General features: G+C 43.6%; 1 pseudogene across 1 annotated transcript; it reads left to right on the forward strand.

The window, feature by feature from the left end:
• The first annotated feature begins 9,513 nt into the window (after positions 1-9,513).
• LOC309552552 lies at positions 9,514-10,477 on the forward strand (annotated as a pseudogene). The gene has a single exon. The product of its transcript is annotated as an uncharacterized misc_RNA (transcript).
• Positions 10,478-10,853: the final 376 nt, after the last annotated feature.

The raw sequence follows: 10,853 nt of genomic DNA on the forward strand, positions 1-10,853 counted from the left end.
ACTCGATTACTAACCTATCTGCACTCTACCTGATACCATCTAGTACTCTCCTGAACAAACCTATCAAGTACTTACCATCTCTATCACTGTTCACACCTGTCCCTTCAGCACAACACCTTCATACTGTCATATACATTCCACCACTCCAGGAACATCTTATTGAGTGTGTATATTTCTGTGTGTTGAAGCTGACAGGCCCACAGTGATGAGTCTGGAGAGTTGGATCTGGTTATTCAACACATCTCTACATGACTACTGAGTGGAGATTTTGCAGCTGCATATCCAGCCTACTACAAAAACGCAGGAGCGTTACAAAATGGAAGTGACAAAATCTTTGCTGCTTCCAGATTCTGACATCACAGAGGGGGAGGAACAGCGGAAGTGGTGGTGGGATAGGAGAGCCTGGTAAAGGCCATGACCTAGATATCACCGCTCCCATCTGAGGACTGACACACGGTTCCTGATTGGGCTCCTCCATCTTCGTCATCTCCTTGCTGCTGGACGGTCTTAGGAGGGACGAGCCGCAGGATCGGGAAGAGACCTCAAGCCATAATGCTGCCTTTAATTCATCTTGTAAGTGTGTATTAATCGTGTGTGCAAATAAAGTATCCCTAGCTGCACTTAGAGGCGCCTTTTTCTTTTTTCCTTGCCTACACAGTTGGAGTTGCTTCTACCAATTTAGAGAGCTGTCCTCAGTGCTAGATCCATCCCCTTTCCTTCTTCCCCCATCAAGATTAAGTCAAGTTTTGAGGACTGTCTTCTCAGCAGAAGCGCCCAACCAATTTTCTTTATAAAAATGAGAAGGTTGCTTTTGTTGGCCTTTTCTTCTGAAAATTGACTTGCCTCTTTATGCTGATCGAATAGCTTTAGTATTTTGAGTCACAGACCTGGAACAAGTATGCACATCAGGAGCTTTGACTTCACTCCTAATTTATAATCTGAATGTATGTTATGCGTCAGTAACCAAGTAAGTAAGTATTTAAACCAGGGATGGCCAGAGAAGATGCATTTTCAAAAAGAGGTCAACAATAGCGGTCCCAAATTTTACTCAGGAGAAGTTGCCTACAAAGTATTAGTTCAAATCTGACTTTCCTTGGTCAGATAAACCATACCTCCCAACTTTGTGAGCTAGAAACAAGGAACACCAATTAGCAAAAGTATGCAGGCCCCAGGACACACCCCCTGCCACATCCCTTAAAGAAGAATTATACAAAAAAATATTAGTTAGACACAATGGGCTTTTTATTTATACCATTACTAATCCTTTATATTGGCTTTTGAAATGTACAAATGCAGCAATTTAGAAATTGAATGAAAAGTTTAGCACTGGGAAACACTTTTTGAAAGATAAATAGTGCATTTTATATACAACTATATAGATTAGACCAAAATGAGGGATAAAGGAGGAGGAAAGAGGGACTTTGTTCCAAATCAGAGACAGTCCCTCGAAATCAGGGACAGTTGGGAGCTATAGATAAATGTGTGTTTGGTGTTATAACACAAAAACTCCAGACAAAGTGGTGTGTAAGGCATGAAACAAGCAGAATAATAATTAGTAATTGCTTCCACATTAACTACTTCCATTTCTCTTAATCACTGGCTGCGTAATTTTACTTTGATTAAAAGCATTCACTGTCCTGCCATATCAGAGGTTATCCAGAGGTCTGTGGATAAGAATTCTGGAATTACAGCAATGGGGATGCTAAAGTTGGATTTAGCACTGGGAAGCTTGTTCAAAGGTTTAGGCCTCTCTGCATTTTCAGTTATTCCACTGAGTTGCTAATAAATATAATGTAACTAAACATACTTACAACTTATAATGTCACAGTTATGGAGTGAAGAAAATTTGCATAGCCCTGTCCTTTGCAATCTCAGTAAATCTCTTGAGATTTCAGCTGCCCACAAAATGAATTGCAACTTTAGTTTTTTTTTTTTTTTAGATTTATTCATAATCTGGATCGTTTTATTAGTCCCTAAATCCAGCTGCATGAGATCACTGCTTCGACTGGCCTTCATCCAGAGAAACCCCAGCAACCGCTATATGTAAGAAGATCCAACTGAAAGCAGCAAATTCATACAGAAAAATGTCATACATTAATGTCTTCTTCAGACAAGATGATGAGTCATATATTCAATTTAAGTTGCCTACGTTACTTCCAGCGTAACATGTGCATTGGAGTTTCAGGTATCACATTTCTAGCCTCGGCTGCATTTAGTATGGCCCCTCTCCTGTACTGTCATGGCATAGGTCCAGTAGCTCACACAGAGCCCCTTTATGTACCAGATCTAAAGGTATACAGGCTGTTCCTTACTGCTAAGAAGTGTGCTTATTTCCAGTGTGGAGACACATGTGGGGGATGGAGGTAAGGAAATAACGGAACACATTTCTTTCTCCGTATCATTTCCATATAGCTCTCATACAGTATAACCAGACAGGATATTGTAAGGTAGGCTTAAAAGAACAAAAGGCCTTTTTGCAGGGGTGCTCAACCTGTGGCCCACAGGCACATATTGTCCCTGGGAGCCATCTGATGGGGCTCTCCACCTCAAACTGAATGCAGGAATTTTGGTGTGCTTTTAGTTAGTGCGCCATGCCTGCAAGATATAATAGAAGTCTAAGGCAAAACGCAGCTAACCCACAGGAAGCTGCAGGTGCACTGTGCTGCACTCGGGGTGTGGGTAAACCACAGTGCATCAGTGTAACGCAGCCTTATAGGGGCTCAGGACAGTAAGGGCTCATTTACATTTGCGGCTTAGGGGGCAGAAAAACCCCATAATTGAGATGTGTTTTTATCTGCCCCCCACCCCTAACCACTGGTGTAGAGTCAGGGGTCACAATGGCGACCCCGACCCATGCTCCAGAGAGCCCTTGCGGCCTCCCTGTCACATTCTGTTTTACACTTGGACGGGGGGGCAGTGGAATCGATCCTCTCCGTTTTCCTCTTACAACTGAAAGCTGGCTTCTCCACTTATCCCTCCTGCCAGCATTCAGCAGCTGCAGGAGGAAAATCTTCATTATGTTATTCAAAATAAAAAAATTCTGAACCATTTCATTTCATTGTGGCCATTTCGCTTTTCAAAAGGTTGAACACCCCTGCCTTATTGTGTGAAGCATAGTAAAGACCTAAAACAGAAGACATATTAAAGCCTCACTTCCATTACAAATCCCCCAAAAAATAAGGCATTATTAGTCATAATAGCCCAGTGGGTCGGGTTATGTAAATCATTCCTTTTTGCCCTTGGGCAAGTTGAGCATCCAGGATATCTGGTTTATAGTCCTACTCCAAAAAAGCTATGGTTCCATACACTGAACTGATGATGGCCAGCAAGCCCAAAATAGCTGTATGCAGTTTGGAAGAAATGGCTCTATAACATTAGGATGTATCTGTGCTAAAAGCTGGTGGATCTGAATATACAGTTGGACAAAGCTTAGGACATAAAAATAATGACTCATATGGCTCCACCATTTATCTTAAAAAGAGGAAAGACTTACTATGTTTATGATTTGTGATAGTAGTGAGACTTGCAGATACTTCACCACCAGTCAACCTGTTTCCACTTTAATGGCCTTACTCATGACTTACCACCACACTCCAGCAGACCACTTCAGTAGCTGTTATGGTGGAAAGGTCTTGACTGTTTGTGCTATACACACCAATGTCTTAATTAATAAAGCTGATGTCCTGCTGCGTTTGACCGTGGTGCAAGCGATCTGCCTTCTCTACAGTTTTTTTTAGCAGACTGCAATCCATGCCTGAGCACTGGTCGTCCAGCCATGGATGTATATTACTGGGAGATATTAGCTCTGTCATTTCTTATTATACCTACATATACCTTCTGTTTAGGAAGGCTTTACTGAGCTTTGTATATAGGTAAAAGAGGTGCGCAGCATGAACACTATAAATGTTCAGGAAATCTTAAATCAGACCTACACCCTTAATAATAACTTTTTTCCCCCTCCCTTCTTCCCCCTCCTCTCTTTCTTTACATTTATTATTTAATTTTTTCACATGTGCGAAGACAAAGCCGATATAAAAGTCCCAAAAATGAAAGTCCCACACCTCAGCCTATCTGCGCATGCTTGGAAACCCCCTGCTTGTGCGCAGATGTGTGGCAAGGCTCTTCTGGGACCCAAAGGCCTAGACAAGCCCTTTGGCATATTTGGGCATGCACCAGACTAACAAAGGTGAGTGGGGTGGGGCCAATGCTAGAATGGACTGAACTTTCATTTTAAAGCGTCTCTAGACCTTTTTAGGGTGGAGTTTGGTAGAATGCTTTCCCTGATATCTGTGATTCCAGTGGATAAACCTTACCTTCCTCTGGCTCTGCCTCTGGTTCTGTGCTGTATTTCTGTATTCCTCTGACTGAATCCATTAAGGAAGATATATTTAAAGCTGAGCTCTGGGCAAAAACACATATCTGATTGCTGCTGTGTTATGCAATACCCCTAAAGCGTTCGTAAAGGTTCACATTTTTTTATATACTTACCTACTCTGTGCAATGGTTTTGCACAGAGCAGCCCCGATCCTCCTTTTCTCTGTTCCCCTGCCAGCACACCTGAACCCCCCCCCCCCCCGCTGAGTGCCCTCATAGCATGCTGCTTGCTCTGGGGGCACTTGTGCGTGCTCGCTCCCAAGCTATGTGTGGCTTGACCCTGCCCCCTGCTCCCTCCTCACTGGCTGTGATTAACAGTCTCAGCCAGTGAGGAGGGAAAGACGTAGGAGAGCTTCTGTTGCTCTTATGCACATCGCTGGATCGCGATCAGGCTCAGGTGAGTACCCGGGATAGGGGGGTTGGCTTGGCTGAGGGGGAGCTGCACACTGAAGGTTTTTTTACCTTCATGCATAGAATGCATGAAGTTAAAAAACCTTCAGCCATTAGAACCCCTTTAATTATCCCCCTGTCTCCCCCCTATCTATACAATTCAGTCTCAGCTGCTGAAAATTACATTTCCCACTGGAATACACAGATTACCGCAGGTCGTTAATCTACATCTTGTTTATTCCGAAGATCTCTTGCCTTTTTTTAATGAATGCAAGGTGTTTGGTGATTTGAGAAGGTGTAGTCGAATATCATGATCAACCTTCCTCCAATCACAGACTGCTTTGCCACACAATGCGCACAGTTCATGAATTTTTACATTTTAAATGGACAAAAGTTGTTCATAAGTTTAGCTTTAATATATGGTAGGTTCCTCTACAGCATCCCCTGACACTACCAAGGGGCGGAACATAATATTAAATAAATACAGTGCTATGGGAGATTATTAGAGACTACAGACACAATGCAGGAGATAGTCTGCGCTGAGCAGCTTCCTGTTCATTCACCAACTGAAGCATAGTAATCACAGGATGAGATTTACTAAAACTGCTGCACTCAGAATCTGGTGCAGATGTGCATGGTAGCCAATCAGCTTCTAACTTCAGCTTGTTCAATTAAACTTTGGCAATAAAACCTGGAAGCTGATTGGTTTCTATGCAGATTTGCGCCAGATTTTACATTGAATGACACCTGTGCGGAGTGAGCGACCTCCTGTATTGAAAATGCAGCAGGGCAGCCGCTCGGCATGGCACCCTGAAACTAGTGGATGCACTGTAGTAGCAGCGCCTACTAGAGTGATTTCCAGCTTCCACAGGGATCCCACAATTATGGCACATAAATATGTACATTGCTCCAAGCTGGACCAATGTAAAAAATGGCATACCTAAACCTGATCTTTAACCCCAGAAAGTTTTACCCCCTTAACAACCAGGCCATTTTTTGTGATACGGCACTGTGTTACTTTAATTGACAATTGAGTACCAAATCGTCATGCGATACTGTACCAAAATAACATTTATGTTTTTTTTCCTCCCACAAATAAAGCTTTCTTTTGGTGGTATTTGATCAACTCTGCGGTTTTTTATTTTTTGTGCTAAAAACAAAAAAATGCTGACCATTTTGAAAAAAAAAAACCCAATATTTTTTACTTTCTGCTATAAAACACATCCAATTAAAAAAATTAAAAATCTAATTTCTTTATCAGTTTAGGTAAATTTGTATTCTGTTACATATTTTTGGTAAAACAAATCTCAAAAAGCATATATTAATTGGTTTGCGCAAAAGTTATCGCGTTTACGAACTATGGAGAATATTTATGGACTTTTTTATTGTTTTTATTATTAATGGCGGTGATCAGTGATTTTTAGCGGGATTGCGACATTGCGACGGACAAATGTGACACAAAGTGACACTTTTTTGGGACCAGTGACACCAATACAGTGATCAGTGCTAAAAAAATATGCACTGTTACTGTATAAATGACAATGGCAGGGAAGGGGTTAACATCAGGGGTGATCAAGGGGTTAAATGTGCTCCTAGGGAGTTCTTTCTAACTGTGGGGGGAATGGACTGACTGCAGGAAGAGAGAGATCTGTGTTCCCAATTAGTAGAAACACAAAATCTTTCTCTTCCTGTCTAACAGAACAGCGGTCTGCTTTGTGTACATAGGCAGACCGCCAATCTGTCATTATCCTGAACAATCGCGCGTGGCTGGCGGCCATCACGGACCCGCCGATTGGCTCTCGATGTGTCTAATCACAGCAGGAGCGCGGCTCCAGTGGTGCGCGTACACCCTTTAGAGCCCTTCAACAAAATCACGTACAGGTACGTGATTTTGCGCTTAAGGGCCGCCCTGCCGCAGTAAATGGGGCAGTCTTTAAGTGGTTAAGAAAAACACAGATCCATCATACACACTTATAAGAAAACATGCTAAACATAACTTGCTATGTGAATAACTACTTCCCTTTGTCTGATCTTTGTGCTTGCTCTGACTGGCTGAACAAGTACTGACTGTTTCCATTCTGGGCCTGTAACATATTTAAAAACCTCCTGGCAATACTAGATGAGTTGTGGACACAGCTAGCCAATTCATGTGATGGAATTCAATCAACATGGGACCCTCCCACTTTCATTCACATCGAATACAACTATCTACACAGCTTGCTGCAATATTTTATTTCCAGGACAAGATATTATAGAAGTCATACTCTACAAATAAATACAACGTCCTCCCTAGCTTGGCTACTCATGGACATGAGTTGATCTTGCATGTCCTGGCTCAGTCCGGAAATGGTCATACATTTTTTCACATACAGTAACTTCTGAAGACAGAGCCTGGGAATGTCTGATTTTATTAACCACTTCTGGACCGGAAGGTTTTACTCCCTTAATTACCAGGCCATTTTTTGTGATAGGGCACTGCACTACTTTAACTGACAATTGCGCAGTTGTGCGACGCTGTACCCAAATAAAATAAATCTTAATAAAATAAATTTTTTACGCACAAATAAAGATTTCTTTTGGTGGTATTTGAACACCTGTATGATTTTTATTTTCTGCGCTATAAACAAAAAAAGAGTGAGAATTCTGTAAAAACAAAAAAACAAAAAAAAAAAACCAATATATTTTACCATATAACATTCCCAATAAAAAAAAAAAATGTAAAAATCAATTTTTTCCTCCTTTCAGGCCAAATTGTATTCTGCTACATATTTTGGTAAAAGAAATCCCAATAAGTGTATATTTGCGCAAAAGTTATCGCGTCTACAGCTAGGGGAAAGATTAATGTCATTTTTATTTATTTTTACTAGTAATGGCGGCGACCAGCGATTTTTAGCGGACTGTGATATTACGGCGGACACCTAACTGACATGTTTGACACTTTTGGGGGGATCAGTGACATTACTACAGTAATCAGTGCTAAAAATATGCACTGTTGCTATACTAATAAGACTGGCAGGGAAGGGGTTAACAACAGGGGCAATCAAAGGGTTAAATGTGTACCTATGGGGTGCTTTCTAACTGTGGGGGGGGGGGTGGGCTTTCTGCATCAACACAGAGACTTGTGTTCCTAAATAAGAGGAACACAGGATCCCTGTGTTCATAACTGACTGAACAATGGTCTGCCATGTTTACAAGGGCAGACCGTCGTTCTGTCTCCATGAGGAGCGATCGCGGGTGCCCGGCGGCAATCAAGGCCACCGGGCCCGCTGACTGGCTTCCTCTGTGGCGAATAGGCGTGTGCGCACGCCTCCGGGGGCGCCCGCGCGCCCCCGCTAGCAGTCCCGCGAAGCACAGTACAGTTAGGCCGTTTCGCGGAACAGAGTCGACCTGCTGCAGTAAAACTGCGGCAGCCGGTCTTTAAGCGGTTAAAGGACACGGAGCCTCATATTATGCTTAATCTCTTTATTCCTCAGTAGCAAAGAAAAGATATTGTAGATATTCGAAGAAAACCAAAAACATCATGTACCCTAAAGGGTTAACCACATATAACATATTATCCAATGAGAGTGTTCCTAGCACAATAAAGTCCCATGTGACCTTAAACCACGCCTCTTTCTTTGCTGCTGCCTCCTCAGCCAAGTACAAATTCATATATCTCTGTCTTATTTTGGGTAATTCTTTAATTACTGTATTTATTTTCCAGTATTTTACTGCTTTTTTTCCCACAGTTTTTTAACCCATATTTATTCTCCAGATAGGAGCATTGTTGCTCCTTTTTTTTCTCTCCTTTCTCTCTCCCTCCCTCCCTCCCCTCAGTACATTGACCAGTTTATTTTTCGACCGTTATTTTTCTATTTTTTTATTGTAGCCCCGGGTCCGAGGCTTTTTCTTTCCTTCTACCGAATACTGTTTATTCCGCGGTCTCAGCGACTTCGGACGTGGTCGGCCCCATTCGTGCATGCGCACAGTGTGAGTGCGCATGGCACATGACGCCGACCGCTCGTTTGGGGGCGGGATTAAGCCGATTGGACGGCTGCGTTGCTGGGCAGTTTACCAGTGCTCATCAGGATTTCATTCCTTAGGAAAAATTTGGTGAGCTTACTTGGTTTTTTATATTGTGCCTTGCTTTTATACAAATCTGTGCCTGGTATACTTATCCTTTCACAGTCCGGTTGCTAGTGTTGCTAGTTGCTAGTTTAGGATATCCCTATTCTGTGACTGTTATAGTGCCTGGCCCTCCTTTAGGCTAATTTTTTTCTGTCACACTGTGGCAAGTTATCACTGTGCCATGCAGTCAAGTAAAGAGGTGGAAGCTTCTGCTACCGGTTTTTCCACCAATGCCACCAAAACTCTTACATCCCTAACGGTGTCCAGGCCACCCACATTAGATGAAGCGTCACAGGAGCAATTAAACTCTGAGGAATTTCATTCACTCCTAGACACTGCAATGGCTAAGTCTGTGACGCAAGCCATCTTTACCGCTATGGGGGCCATGTCAGATAATCCATCCCACATGATTACTCATGCACTTATGTTCACCCAACAACCAAACACTCTCGTTCCTAACCCCCCTGAGAGAAAGCCAGTGGCCCCCAATGAGCGTAAATCCGCCAGAAAATCTTGTCATGTGGACGAGGATCCCTCCAAAAATTTACAGACGGACAGGGTACGTCCTGTCACAGAGGATGTGGTTGCACCACAATTCAGAGCCCCCCCCCTCCCCCCCGGGCAATATTGGTGAGGAACTGGATGAGGGCTGGGGCCCTAATCAAATCTTCTGAATCTGAGTCGCAACAAGAGGAGGCACGAAGCAAGTCTGATGAGGACTCTTACGACTCCAGTGTTTATTTTCCTGAACGTGACTCCATGCCCATACCTGGAGATGACCCCAAAGATGGAGTAGATGACTCCACCCTTCTTTACTCTCAGGGCGAACTGCTCTTTGACCCAGATACCTTGCAACATCCGAGATCCTCAGAGTGGTACCCCCTAGATCATGTGGCAAACTACAACGCCGCTCGTATCAGGAAACCACTTGACAAGGTGGCATGGAAGAAGCTCTGCGCAAAATGCCCGCGACCCACAATTCCTGATATGGCCTGAGTTACCCCTGATGTGGACTCAAAATTTGCTCAATTTTTGGGCAAATCGGGTTGGAAGGCCAAGAACGGCCTGGATTTTTGCTTGCGGGACTGCCAGGATAAATTCCTAGTTGTCCTTGGACCGAGTGAAAAGATATTCGACATTGACGAAACAACATGGCAAGTAGTACGCCTGCAGATTTGTTAGCCATCGAGGGGTGGATTCAACGATCAGTATGTTTGCTGGGCCATGCCAACACTGCATTAGCCACTGAAAGACGCAAGGCAATTCTATTGAAAATAGAGCCTAAGCTGGTAAACCTAGCTATCTCAGAGCCTGGGCCACAGGCAAAAGGCCTCCTGTTTGGAGAAAAGAATTGGGCAGATATGTAGGTACCTTTACGGCACTTGATAGGGAGTTTTTGGCGGGGCCGGCAAATATAGGGGCCGTCTGCCCAGCCGTTCATTCCGGGGTTCATACCGGACTTCTCAAGGCTCCATCCACTCCAGGTTTCCAGCGCCTGAGTCCAAGTCTGCCTCGCCGTTCTTCCCTGTTAGGGGCAGGCCTTGGCAGTCTTGTGGACCCAGAGGTTCTTTCTATGGCCGACACCCATACCACCGGTCTTCTATAACAATGGTGGGGGGGCAGACTGTGTCATTTTGTCGAGGCCCGACACAGGCTCACTTCAGATGCCTGGGTTATTATGCCAGAGGGCATTTCCTTCTATATATCGAAACGTATGAAGACATCGATTACATCGTTTTTTTATCCAGTTTTTCCACATACCCTTAACTTATGTCCAGTGGCCTGTCTCAGGGAAAATGAAGCAAGGACCTCCTCAGTTCGAGATCCCAGATATCTGGATTTGTTTCTAGTGATTTGACATCCACATCATCCGGTTTCTACAGCTACTTTATCTCGTTGGGTTAAATGGATCATGGCATCAGCTGGCATCGACACTTCCGCATACCGAGCACATTCTGCTAGGGGTGCTTTGGCATCCAAAG

The sequence above is a fragment of the Pelophylax lessonae genome, assembly GCF_965119305.1.
Source record: "Pelophylax lessonae genome assembly, chromosome: 4".
In the NCBI taxonomy this organism is placed as follows: Eukaryota; Metazoa; Chordata; class Amphibia; order Anura; family Ranidae; genus Pelophylax; species Pelophylax lessonae.